The sequence below is a fragment of the Pongo pygmaeus genome, chromosome 7 (genome assembly GCF_028885625.2).
Source record: "Pongo pygmaeus isolate AG05252 chromosome 7, NHGRI_mPonPyg2-v2.0_pri, whole genome shotgun sequence".
Lineage (NCBI taxonomy): Eukaryota > Metazoa > Chordata > Mammalia > Primates > Hominidae > Pongo > Pongo pygmaeus.
Window position 1 is genome coordinate 27,500,062 of NC_072380.2, and position 12,058 is coordinate 27,512,119.

At 44.1% G+C, this 12,058-nt stretch overlaps 1 protein-coding gene across 4 annotated transcripts in view; it reads left to right on the forward strand.

The window, feature by feature from the left end:
- PTK2B (protein tyrosine kinase 2 beta) overlaps nucleotides 1-12,058 on the forward strand; it is a 135,792-nt gene that overhangs the window by 54,842 nt on the left and 68,892 nt on the right. Inside the window, exon 1 of one of the 4 annotated variants that reach the window (XM_054499810.2) lies at nucleotides 1,207-1,396. The exons of the other annotated variants lie outside the window; for them this stretch is intronic. The gene's annotated coding sequence lies outside the window, so the exon portion shown is untranslated. Of the gene's footprint in view, nucleotides 1-1,206; nucleotides 1,397-12,058 lie in introns of those variants that run through there. 4 annotated transcript variants of the gene reach the window in all.

Consider the following 12,058-nt stretch of genomic DNA (forward strand, 5'->3'; position numbering starts at 1 on the left):
CGGCATCCCAAAGTGCTAGGATTACAGGCATGAGCCACCACACCTGGCCTACCACAACTGTTTTAATTTCTCTGTTTTCCCTCGGTGTACAACTCAGCTGTAACCATAGGAGCACATTTCCATAGATAATTTGCATATAATCTCTGGAGTCTTCATAGTCCCTTAATTGAATATGCCTAAGTAGTCTCCTTATTCCTTACCTTTTAGCACGCACAAGTTAATTTACGAGTGAGTCTCTCCATCCAGGTGAGAACAGCATCGCAGGGAAAAATCTGTGCCTTTTTTTTTTTTTTTTTTTGAGATGGAATCTAAAAAAACTGGACCGCAATGGCATGATCTTGGCTCACTGCAACCTCCGCCTCCTGGGCTCGAGCGATTCACCCACCTCAGCCTCTCGAGTAGCTGGGATTACAGGCTCTCATCACCATGCCCAGCTAATTTTTTTGTATTTTAGTAGAGACGGGGTTTCACCATGTTGCCCAGGGTGGTTTCGAACTCCTGAGCTCAGTCAATCTGCCCGCCTTGGCCTCCCAAAGTGCCGGGATTACAGGCGTGAGCCACTGCACCTGGCCCTGTGCTTTTTTGATGTTGTTTTTGTTGTTTATTATTGTTTGGATGACACATTGCTGAGCTTTCTGTCCATAAGCTCCTGTTCTCAGGGACTTGCTACTCACATCATGATCCACAGGAGACTCTCGGGGTCAGGTCTTTCTCTGCCCAGCCCTGGCTTCCTGGTGCTGTGTTCATGTCTGATTTTGGATCCCTGAGACCTTTTTCTCCTACCTTTCTTCTGAAAGGATAACAGTCATTTTGTGACCTTGCTCAGGAAATTTTCAGCTGGGTTTTCCCTTTGTATTTTATTTGATGTTTTTAACCAGGGAGGAAAACTCCTGCTACCATGTGAGTTGTGCTGGGGAGACTTGCCGGAGAAGAGCTGCCTGCAGGGGGATTTCTCGCTACCGCATGCAGGGTTTCCCTACTTTGGAAGCCTCGTGGCTGGAGTTTTAAAGGCCAAAGTTCCCCCCAAATTTTCTGAACGCTGAATGATTGAAAACACCTATTTTTTTTTTTTTTCGCTTTTTACCCAAGCACCCATTTCCCAATAAAGGGTTTGGGTAATGACAAGAAACTAAAACTGAAACCACAACTCTGCTCTAAAATAAGAGACAAGAGACTCAGAGACACCCAGGAAGGGCCTGCCTTTGAGACTTGTCACTCCCTGAGACCCATCATGGCACCAAACGTTTGCCGAGCTCCGCCCTGGGAGGGAGGCCTGCAGCCTGGGAACTGGGAGACCTGGGTCCCAATGCAGAGGCCTCACCATGTAGTGAGTCTCTCTTGATTCAGTTCTCACAATGAGTTGAGGGCCAAGCCAGCCATTCTTCAGCCTCACCGGGTGGGTACCAGAATCACCTGAGATGTTAAGAGGGTGGGGAAAGAGGGAGGTGTTGGTCAAAGGGGACAAAGTTATTTATATAGAATGAATAAGTCCCGGAGATCTAATGCACAGCATGGTGACTGTACCTAAGCATGCTGTATTACATACTTCAGATTGGCTAAGAGAGTCGATTTTTTAAATTTTAGTAATTTTTTAAATTTATGCATAATAACTGTACATATTTATGGGGTACAGAATGATATTTGAATACATGTATACTCTGTGTAATAATCAAATCAGAGTAATTACCATATTCATCATGGAAAGCATTTATCATTTCTTTGTGTTGGGAACATCCAAAATCCTCTCTTCTATTTAAAAATATACAATAAATTATTGACTCTAGTCACCCTACAGGGCTACAGAACATTAGCACTTAGTCCTCCTATCTAGCTTTAATTTGGTATCCATTAACCAACCTCTCTCCATCCACCTTCCACCCTGCCCTTCTTAGCCTCTTATAACCACGATTCTGTCTACTTCTGTGAGCTCAACTTTTTTAGCTCCCACCTATGGGTGAGAAAACATAGCATTTCTCTTTCTGTGCCTGACTTATTTCACTTAACATAACATCCTCCAGGTTCATCCATGTTGTTGTGAATGACAAGATTTTGTTCTTTTTCATGGCTAAATAGCACTCCATCTGTTGATGGGCACTTCGGTTGATTTCCTATTTTGGCTATTGTGAGTAGTGCTGCAATCAATGTGGACGTGCAGATATCTCTTCGACATAATGATTTAATTTCCTTTGGAAAAATCCCTAGTAGTGGGATTGCTAGATCATATGGTAGTTCTAGTTCTATTTGTAGTTTTTCTGAGGAATCTCCATACGGTTCTCCGTAACGGTTATACTAATTTACATTCCCACCAATAGCGTTTAGGAGTTCTCTTTTCTCAACATCCTCACCAGCATTTGTTATTTTTTGTCTTTTTGATAATAGCCATTCTAACTGGGTGAGATGCTATCTCATTGTAGTTTTGATTCATATTTCCCTTATGATTAGTGATATTGAGCATATTTTCATTTATCTGTTGGCCATTTCTATGTCTTCTTTGTTTTTCTGAGACGGAGTCTTGCTCTGTTGCCCAGGCTGGAGTGCAGTGGTGCCATCTCGGCTCACTGCAACCTTTGCCTCCCGGATTCCAACGATTCTTGTGCCTCAGCCGTTGGAGTAGCTGGGATTACAGGTGCGCCACCATGCCCAGCTAATTTTTGAATTTTTAGCAGAGAGGGGCTTTCCCCATTTTGGCCAGGCTGGTCTTGAACTCCTGACCTCAAGTGATCTGTCCACCTTGGCCTTCCAAAGTGCTGGGATTACAGGTGTGAGCCACTACACCTGGTTGTATGTCTTCTTTTGAGAAATGTCCTTTCAGATGCTTTGCTCATTAAAAAAAAATTATTTTTTTTTTACCATTGAGTTGTTTGAGTTCCTCATGTATCCTGGATATCAGTCCCTTGTTGGATGAACAGTTTTCACATATTTTCTCCCATTCTACAGGTTGCCTGGTCCACTCTGTCAGTTGTTTCCTTTGCTGTGCAGAAGCTTTTAGCTTGATACAATCTCATTTGTCATTGGGAGGTCAAGACAGAGGATTGCTTGAGGCCAGGAGTTCAAGATAAGCCTGGGCAACATAGTGAGATGCTGTCTCTGTTTTTTTTTTTAAGTCCCATGTGCCCATTGCTTCTGTTACCTGTGTTTTTGAAGTCCTACCTGCAAAATATTTGCCCAGACCAATGTCCTGAAGAATTTACCCTGCTTTCTTCTAGTAGTTTTACAGTTTTGAATCTCACATTTTAGTCCTTATTCTGAGTTGATTTCGTGTATAGTGAGAGATAGGGATCTAGTTTCATTCTTCTGCATATGGTTATTCAGATTTTTCAGCACCATTTATTGAAAACACTGTCTTTTTCCCAATGTATGTTCTTGGCATCTTTGTTGAAAATCAGTTAGCTATAAATATGTGGATTTATTTCTGGGTTCTTTATTCTGTTTCATTTGACTGTATGTCTGCTTTTATATCAGTACCATGCTATTTTGGTTACTTTAGCTTTGTAGTATTTTTGCAATCAGGTAGTGTGATGCCTCCAGCTTTGCTCTTTTTGCTCAGAATTGCTTTGGCTATTTGGCGTCTTTTTTGATTCTACATGAACTTTAAGATTGTCTTTTCTATTATATTTCTGTGAAGAATGTCATTGGTCTTTTGATGGGGGTTGCATAGAATTTGTAGAGCACTTTAGGTAGTATGGTCATTTTAACAATATTAATTCTTCCAATCCATGAACATGGAACATTTTTCCATTTTGTGTGTGTGTCCTCTTCTAATTCTTCCCACCCCCTCACCCCCCCCCAACACACACCGAGACAGAGTCTTGTTCTGTCACCCAGGCTGGAGTGCCGTGGTGCAATCTTGGCTCACTGCAACTTCCGCCTCCTGGGTTCAAGCAATTCTCCTGTCTCAGCCTCCCAAGTATCTGGGATTACAGGCACATGCCACCACGCCTGGATAATTTTTGTATTTTTAGTAGAGACGGGGTGTCACCATGTTGGCCAGGCTGGTCTCGAAATGGCTGGTCTCGAGCTCCTGACCTCGTGATCTGCCCACCTCGACCTCCCAAAGTGCTGGGATTACAGGCGTGAGCCACCACGCCTGGCCTCCTCTATTTCTTTCATCAGTGTTTTATAGTTTTATAGTTTCCATAAAGGTCTTTCTTGGTTAAAAAATATAAATATCCTCTCATTAAATTTATTCCCAGTTATTTTATTATGATTTTTGTAGCTATTATAAATGAGATTGTTTAGTTTTGTTTTAGATAAGGTCTCACTCTGTTGCCCAGGCTGGAGTACATTGGCACCATCATAGCTCACTGCAGCCTTGACCTCCTGGGCTCAACTGATCCTCCCACCTCAACCTTCTGAGTAGCTGGGGCCACAGGTGTGCATCACCACACCTGGCTAATTTTTTCTTTTTTCTTTGAGACAGAGTTTCACTCTTGTTGCCCAGGCTGGAGTGCAATGGTGTGATCTCGGCTCACCACAACCTTCGCCTCCCAGGTTCAAGCGATTCTCCTGCCTCAGCCTCCCAAGTAGCTGGGATTACAGGCATGAGCCACCATGCCCAGCTAATTTTTTGTATTTTTAGTAGAGACAGGGTTTCTCCATGTTGGTCAGGCTGATCTCAAACTCCCGACCTCAGGTGATCCTCCTGCCTCCGCCTCCCAAAGTGCTGGGATTACAGGCATGAGCCACCATGACCGGCCCAACACCTGGCAAATTTTTAAATGTTTTGCAGAAACATGGTCTCCCTATTTGTGCAGGCTGGTCTCAAACTCCTGGACTCAAGCAGTCCTCCTGCCTCAGCCTCCCAAAATGTTGGGATGACAGGCATGAGCCACTGTGCCCAGCCAAGATTACTTTTTCTATTTCTTTTTTAGCTAGTTGGTTATAGGTATACAGAAACACTACTGGTTTTTATATGTTGATTTTATATCCTGCAACTTTACCGAATTTGTTTATCAACTCTAAACAATTTTTGGTGGAGTCTTAGGTGTTTCTTTATATAAAATCATGTCATCTGCAAAGAGGAACAATTTGACTTCCTCTTTTCCAACTTGAATGCCTTTCATTTCTTTCTCTTGCCTAATTGCACCGATTAGGACTTCCTAGAGAATAGATCTTAAGTGTTTTCACTACAAACACAAGAAAAGGTAATTGTGTGGAGATGAATATGCTAATTAGCTTGACTGTAATAATCAACTTGCTATACAGCTCAAATATATACAATTTCAGTTAAAAGTATTTTATAAAGAATCACCTGAGATGTTATTGAGAAATACAGATGGCTAGGCCCCAACCCCCATGGTCTCCATGCACTAGGTCAGGTTAACGCTTAGAGATATTTACACTATATATTCCAGCGATGCCAACATGCATGTAAACAGGGTGAAGAACCCAGGGACCAAGTGCTGTCTGAGGTTGTTTCTCATCTAACAGCAACGTTTTACCATTAGAACTCAGAGCCCCAGAGGACCTTACTCAGGGGGTGTCTATGGAATGAGGCCTCCTTCTTAGGTAGGTCTGTACTCTGAATTATATCCAGAATCTTCATCACTGCAGGGCATAGCGGTAAAGAGCCCACACCTGTAGCCCCTTCTGACTCCACTCAAATCACAGTTCTGCTCTCTACTTGCTGTGTGGCCTTTGGGAAGTTACTTTGCTCAGCCTCAGAGACCTCATCCATGAGATAGGGGGTAATGGTACCTACCTTTTGGGTTTTTCTTAGGATGGACTGGGCTCATTGTGCATGGAAAGTGCTAGCCCAGGGTTGGGCTAGGGAAGCACTCTGTTACCTGCTGCTGTTTCTCAGAAATGACCCCTTTGGCATGGAGAGCTGGAGGAAGAGGATGTGTGCTCAAGGTCTCAGGGCTGGAGAGGAAATCATGATTATGGGGTGGCAAAGGACCTCAAGGCACTGCCAGACACTCCGGGCTCTTGGAGAACTGTTGAGAGTTGGTGATAACTTTTTGTAATCCTAGGCATCTCTTCTCTTGTCACATTTTATTGAGAGATCTGTCTATCCTATTTAACCCAAGCCTGATTTTGGATAGGATCCAGAAATCTAGGTGAATTTCAGGGGCCTAGTTGCTTCCTCATTTAGCTTGGTGATAAGAAGATCAGCCCCTCTCTGTGGGCCATGTGGAGAGTACAGAAAATAAAACTGTATCAGGGCCGGGCACAGTGGCTCATGCCTGTAATCCCAGCACTTTGAGAGGCTGAGGTGAGCTGATCACTTGAGGCCAGGAGTTCAAGACCAGCCTGGCCAACATGGTGAAACCCCCTCTCTACTAAAAATACAAAAGTTAGCTGGGTATGGAGGCGGGCACCTGTAATCCCAGCTATTCGGGAGGCTGAGGCATGAGAATCACTTGAACCGGGGAGGCAGAGTTTGCAGTGAACCAAGATCATGTCACTGCACTCCAGCCTGGGCGACAAAGTGAGATTCTGTCTCAAAAAAAAAAAAAGACTGTATCCGAGGAGGAGCTAGAGATTGATGCATAGGAGAGAGGTCCAGTTTTTATCCTTGTGCAATAGACTTTACACATTTCTAAAATATATTTAACCAAAATAACAATATTATAACCAATGTAACTTAAGATCTTTAACTGCATGCAGTTCTAAATGTGGACTGTGTTTTTATGTAGTTCTAATCAGTATGTAAATTTCATTCTCTGTCACTTAACATTTTTATATAAATCTTTTCATGCACTACTCATATTTTTATCATAGTTTATCATTATTGCTAGTGCTCCGACTTCCCCCTGAGCATTTTGTTTTGATTCTCATTATTTCACTACTATAAATAGTACAGCTAGGAACATCTTTGTGCAAATGCTTCACACCCCTCGCCTTGGATAGATGTGGTATGTTTCCCAACGTTGGGTAGCAAGATCAACACATGTGAGTTATTTTGTATTTAACTTCCTTGCTTCAGAAAGCCAGTTCTGAGTAACTGGCAATTGTACTAGTTCATTTCAAGTCCATGAACATAAGTTTTTCTTTTTTTTCCCTAGGTAACTTGGCTTGTTTAATAGGTTTATGGTGGTTCCTTAAAGTTGTTTTTATTAGCATTTTCAACTGCTGAGGGCTTTTCTGTCTATTTTTAATTTTCTCAAGTCTTTTCACACACAGGTGGCATCCTGTTTGCTTGAAGGGGCATTAAAATTGCTGTTTTATCCAATTTGCATTAAAATGAAAGCTAAATACATCTACAGATGGGGGCTCGGTCATGTTTAATGGTTTCGAGATCTGTTTACATAAAGCAAATGTTTGGCGTATACCAGGTTTGCAAAGAGTGGCAGCCTAGGGGGTTGGCAGGTGAAGCTTGTTCAAGAGGATGGTTTTGTTGGTTTTAAGGTGGTGAGAGATGGGAGGCTACATCTGTACAGTTAGACTTGGATTTATACTTTCTAGTTAAAGTACCTGAGTTTTTTTTTAAATCACCTACTTTTTTTCTATTTATTACATGTATCATAAAATATACCTTAATCAAGTCCTACATATCCATGACTATATACATATTAAAATGTCAAAAGTCTGCATTCCTTTCCATACATGTATGAGGAATTTGTGTTTGAGCAGAATTCTGGGGCTACATCAGAAAAGCAAGTTCATCTGGGCTGTACTCTTTGGCACAGAAATAAGCTTGATGTGTGGAGACCAAGCTCAGATCAGGGGTGGAGGGAAGGTTGGGGGGCACTCACTGCTGGCATGTAGGCTGTGGACTGTGTTTGTTGGGCTACAGTGGGAAATTGGAGCTCTGATCTTATCTCTGCTACTGAAGAAAGGGGACCCCAGGCAAGCTGCTCAGTCAGTCGCTTTTCCTCATCCTCAGAATGGGAGAGCAGCCTGCCTTGGGAGATATCAGTGAGGTAGCAAGGGTGCAAATGCCATGAAGGGAGATTCAGCGTGTGATATGCAAATGTGAAGCTTCTCTTCCTCTGGCTGTTACCTTTCTTCTTAACGTTGACTTGGATGAAGGAGTCAGATCCATCTTTCACTGGACAGTCCTACAACCATTCAAAACCAGCAATCCATCCTGCGTTCCCATAACTCACTCTCTCTTTGGTTTTAGGGGTCTGCACCATGTGATAGGGCTTTGTTGAATGCCCTTGCCCTAGAAGATGGCCTCTCAAACCCCAGGCCCTCAGCTTTCACTGCTAAGGTGGGATCGTGTGTGCAGAGCCCAGAGGGAAATCACCATAGTTTCTTAGGGGTTTTCTGGTAATCCCAACACTACATTAACTTTTTTTGGCAGCCACATCATAGTGACTAACAGTGAATTTACAGTTAGCCTAAATCCTATTTTTTAATCCATCCACTGCTAAACCACATCTTTCTCATCCTAGACTGGGGAAGACTTTTTTTTTTTAAATCTACATGAAGAATGGCTCATTTATCCCACTTCACAAGTTGCGTTTTGTTAAACTTGGCATGACTTACCAGCCTGTGAGGATTTCAAGAACTTTTTTTGATCCTCTTTTAAAGCCATAATCTCTCCCAATCCTGTGCTCAACTTGATGCTTCTTATTTAATAACCACAAGCTCCTTCATACCCAATTAAAAGGTGTGAGCAGGAACAATTAAAACAGCAGTCTGCCATCCAGGTTAATGCAGACATTTGATTAGCAGTCTTTAGAAGAAACCATTTGACCAGCTAGGAATTCACCTGCTATCATCTGACCTCCTTGTTAACCTCTCAAGAAAATGGGGAAGAACTCAGACAAATTGAAGCATTGATTCGTCATGGTACCAAATTTCTCCGCTCCACAACCAACTTTGTAACCCACTCAGAGAGGGACATGAGATTTGCAGGAGTTGGAGGTTGAGAGGGAAGGAAAAAGCTGAGATCATGATTTGAAGAGGAGAAATTGGAGGATGACTTAGTTTGGGGTTAAAGATGACAAAGTGTGGTTTTGAAAATAACAACTTTCAGAGGACTGGAGAGTAAGAGAAAAGAAGCTTTTGGGAGGAAAGGGCACATGGTAAGATGCTATGCCTCCATGCACCTTGTACATTGTTGTCTTGAAGTGCTGGGTGGTGCCACCACTACAGGCAACAAGTGGGACATCAAGGGTCAGAGGTGGCTTGAGGCCAGGGACCCTGAGATCTGCCCTTTTTGCCCAGAGTCTGTCACTGTTCAGACAGTGGTGTGCTGGAACCAACTCTCACAAGCCAATGGCATCCATTTCTCCCCAACTCCCCTTTCAGTGCCATCATGCTGGTAGCTTGGAATCGGCCACAATGGAAGTATTTACACCAGAGAAATTGGCAAGTGCTACAAATCAAGGCATCCTTCTCTCAGATTGCCAGTGGCCACACACACAGCAAGCACTTATTCTCGCTTCCCCTGTGGCCTCCCAGCTCACACCTGTGCTGTATCCTTGTGCCAGATTTATATTTTTAAAATGAAAATCTGCTTTTCCATGGATGATGTTCAAAAATTTCTTAGCAGATTGCCACCTTCTGGTCTCATTTCCCAACAACCCCTCATCCACCCTCTTCACCAGCCCTACAGGCAGCATGTCATGGGGTTTCCTGATCTTTCTGGGTCACTTTTTCCTGAGATCCTGAGGCCAGTAGGCAGGTTCTCTTCTGTGATCCTCTGGTCCCACGCTTAGAGTTCTATTAGAGACCATAGCAGGCTGTGGCTGTTTTTGTGTGTTTTGTTCTGTTTTATCTTTTTTCTTTTTACTGGATTATGATCTAATAGATGGGGACCTTCTTCCCTCTTCTGTTTATCTTCATAGCTCTAGGTCTGCTATGGCTCCTGAAACATAGGAAGGCAGAGAGAGGAGGGAAGGAAGGAAAGAAGGAAAGAAGAAAGGAGGGAGGGAGGGAAGGAAAAAAGGAAGGAAGACAGGAGGGAAGACAGGAAGACACTCCAGCCAAAAGGCATTCATGACCTGGCAAGTAAGGAGCAAGATGAGTATGGTTTTTGAAGAACTGAGAGAAGCGTGGAGCCCAGAAGTCAAATAGGAGGTAAGAAAAATCTGGCTAGCTGCAGGGATCAAAGGCTTGAGGGGAAGAGAGGTTCCCTTAGCAAGAAAGCACAGGGTAATGCATCCGTGTTGCTCCCCTCCTGCCCTGCAAAACCCCCCAAGTCAGCTGGCCTCTGGGCTGGCAGGAGCTGGCAACAGAGGGACTCCCAGTGGGTAATGGGTGTGGGGGTGGGAAGCTGAAAACGTGGTAAAGTCTCAACAAATGCTTTTTGAATTACATTCAATTATAGCTGGCAATAATCACAACCTTTCTGGTTCTTTCCTCCGCAAGGTAATGGGGAGAAAGGCTTGGAGAGGAGGGAGGTGATTTAGCAAATGCTGGACTGGAGGGCACTGGAGCAGGCAGAATGCTGGCCCTGCGGGAACTAAGGGCTGAGAGGGCTCCAGCTGGGGAGGGGGCACTGTGAGGAGCCAGCAGGGCTCAGCCTTGCCCAGAAACTTAGGACCAGCTCCCTGAGACTGCAAGGTCATTGCCAATTAGTTAAGTGGCTGCACTCAGCAGGCCTTTGGGATAGGAAAGGCCTGCGTTCTCCATCTTGTTGATGTGGAAACAGCAAGGGGAAGTGACTCAGAGGCGGAGTGGAAATAAAGTATGTGTCTCGTGACATTCTGACTTCTGCTAGATCCAAAGGGCTGTGCTTGACTGTCTCCTGGGAAGCTTCCTTCCACGGACAGGCGCCTGTGGTGCTCTCGGGACAGGCAATGGGGCTGTGCAGGAGCAGAGGAGAGGGAGGCGTGATCTGTGGAGGTAGGGCAGGTGCATGGAGGAAGGCAGGGCTGGGTGAAAAGGCAGCCTGGGGGCACGGAGTACTGGAGGTAGAAGGGGCTGCCACAGCCACCTGATCCTGCACTTGGAGGTCAGTTTAGATTTTTTTAAAGTAAGGTTTAAAGTCCAGACATGGTGGCTCATACCTGTAATCCCAGCACTTTGGGAGGTTGAGGAGGAAGGATCACTTGAGGCCAGGAGTTCAAGACCAGCCTGGGCAACATAGAGAAACCCTATCTCTATACAAAATAAAAATAAAAAATTGAACTAGGCATGGGTGGCATGTACCTGTAGTCCCAGCTACTTGGGAGGCCAAAGCAGGAGGATCACCTGAGTCCAGGAGTTTGAGGCTGTAGTGAGCTATGATCACATCCCTGAACTCCAGCCTGAACAACAGAGCAAGCCCTTATCTCTAAAAAATAATAATAATTAAAATTAAATTTCAAAATTAAAAAGTTGGTCTTAGTATTATGTTTCTAATTCTCTCTTCTGCCAAGTCACAAACACTTAAAAAATGGATATGCCAAAGAGTTTACAGAAGTAATGGAAGTAACCTCTGATCCTCCAGAAAATTCTACAGGATAAGTAATAGTGACCTCATGCCCCAATGGAGGAAACTGAGGCCTACAGAGATTATCTTGTCCAGATCAGACAATGGGTCCATGGCAGAGACTTAAGGCTGCCATGTTGCCACACTCAAGTAATGGCCCAGTTGTGTGGCTTACCAGCCCTGAAGAGAGTGGTTTAAACCCAGGTTTGAATGAGTTAGGTGTACATGCCTTCTCCCTGACATCATACAGCCTTTCTGAGTAATGGTCCCTTTTCCATCCACACTCTCTCAAATCAGGAACAGAACCTTTTTTTTTTTGTCTTGAGGTAGAGTTTCACTCTTTTCCCCCAGGCTGGAGTGCAATGGTGCAATCTCGGCTCACTGCAAGCTCTGTCTCCCGGGTTCAAGGGATTCTTTTGTCTCAGCCTCCCAAGTAGCTGGGATTACAGGCACACACCACCACACCCAACTAATTTTTGTATTTTTAGTAGAGAAGGGGTTTCACCATGTTGATCAGGCTGATCTCGAACTCCTGACTTCAAGTGATCTGCCCACCTCAGCCTCCCAAAGTGCTAGGATTATAGTCGTGAGCCACTGCACCCAGCCAGGAACGGAACTTTCGGTCCTCAAGACCATGCATTTTATGTTTGGGACTCTCAGCATCCCCTCTGGTGTCTGCCTCCCCAAGAGGCTAAGCTGTTTACTGAACACAACATGTGTAACATTACCCTACAATGTTTTCAAGGG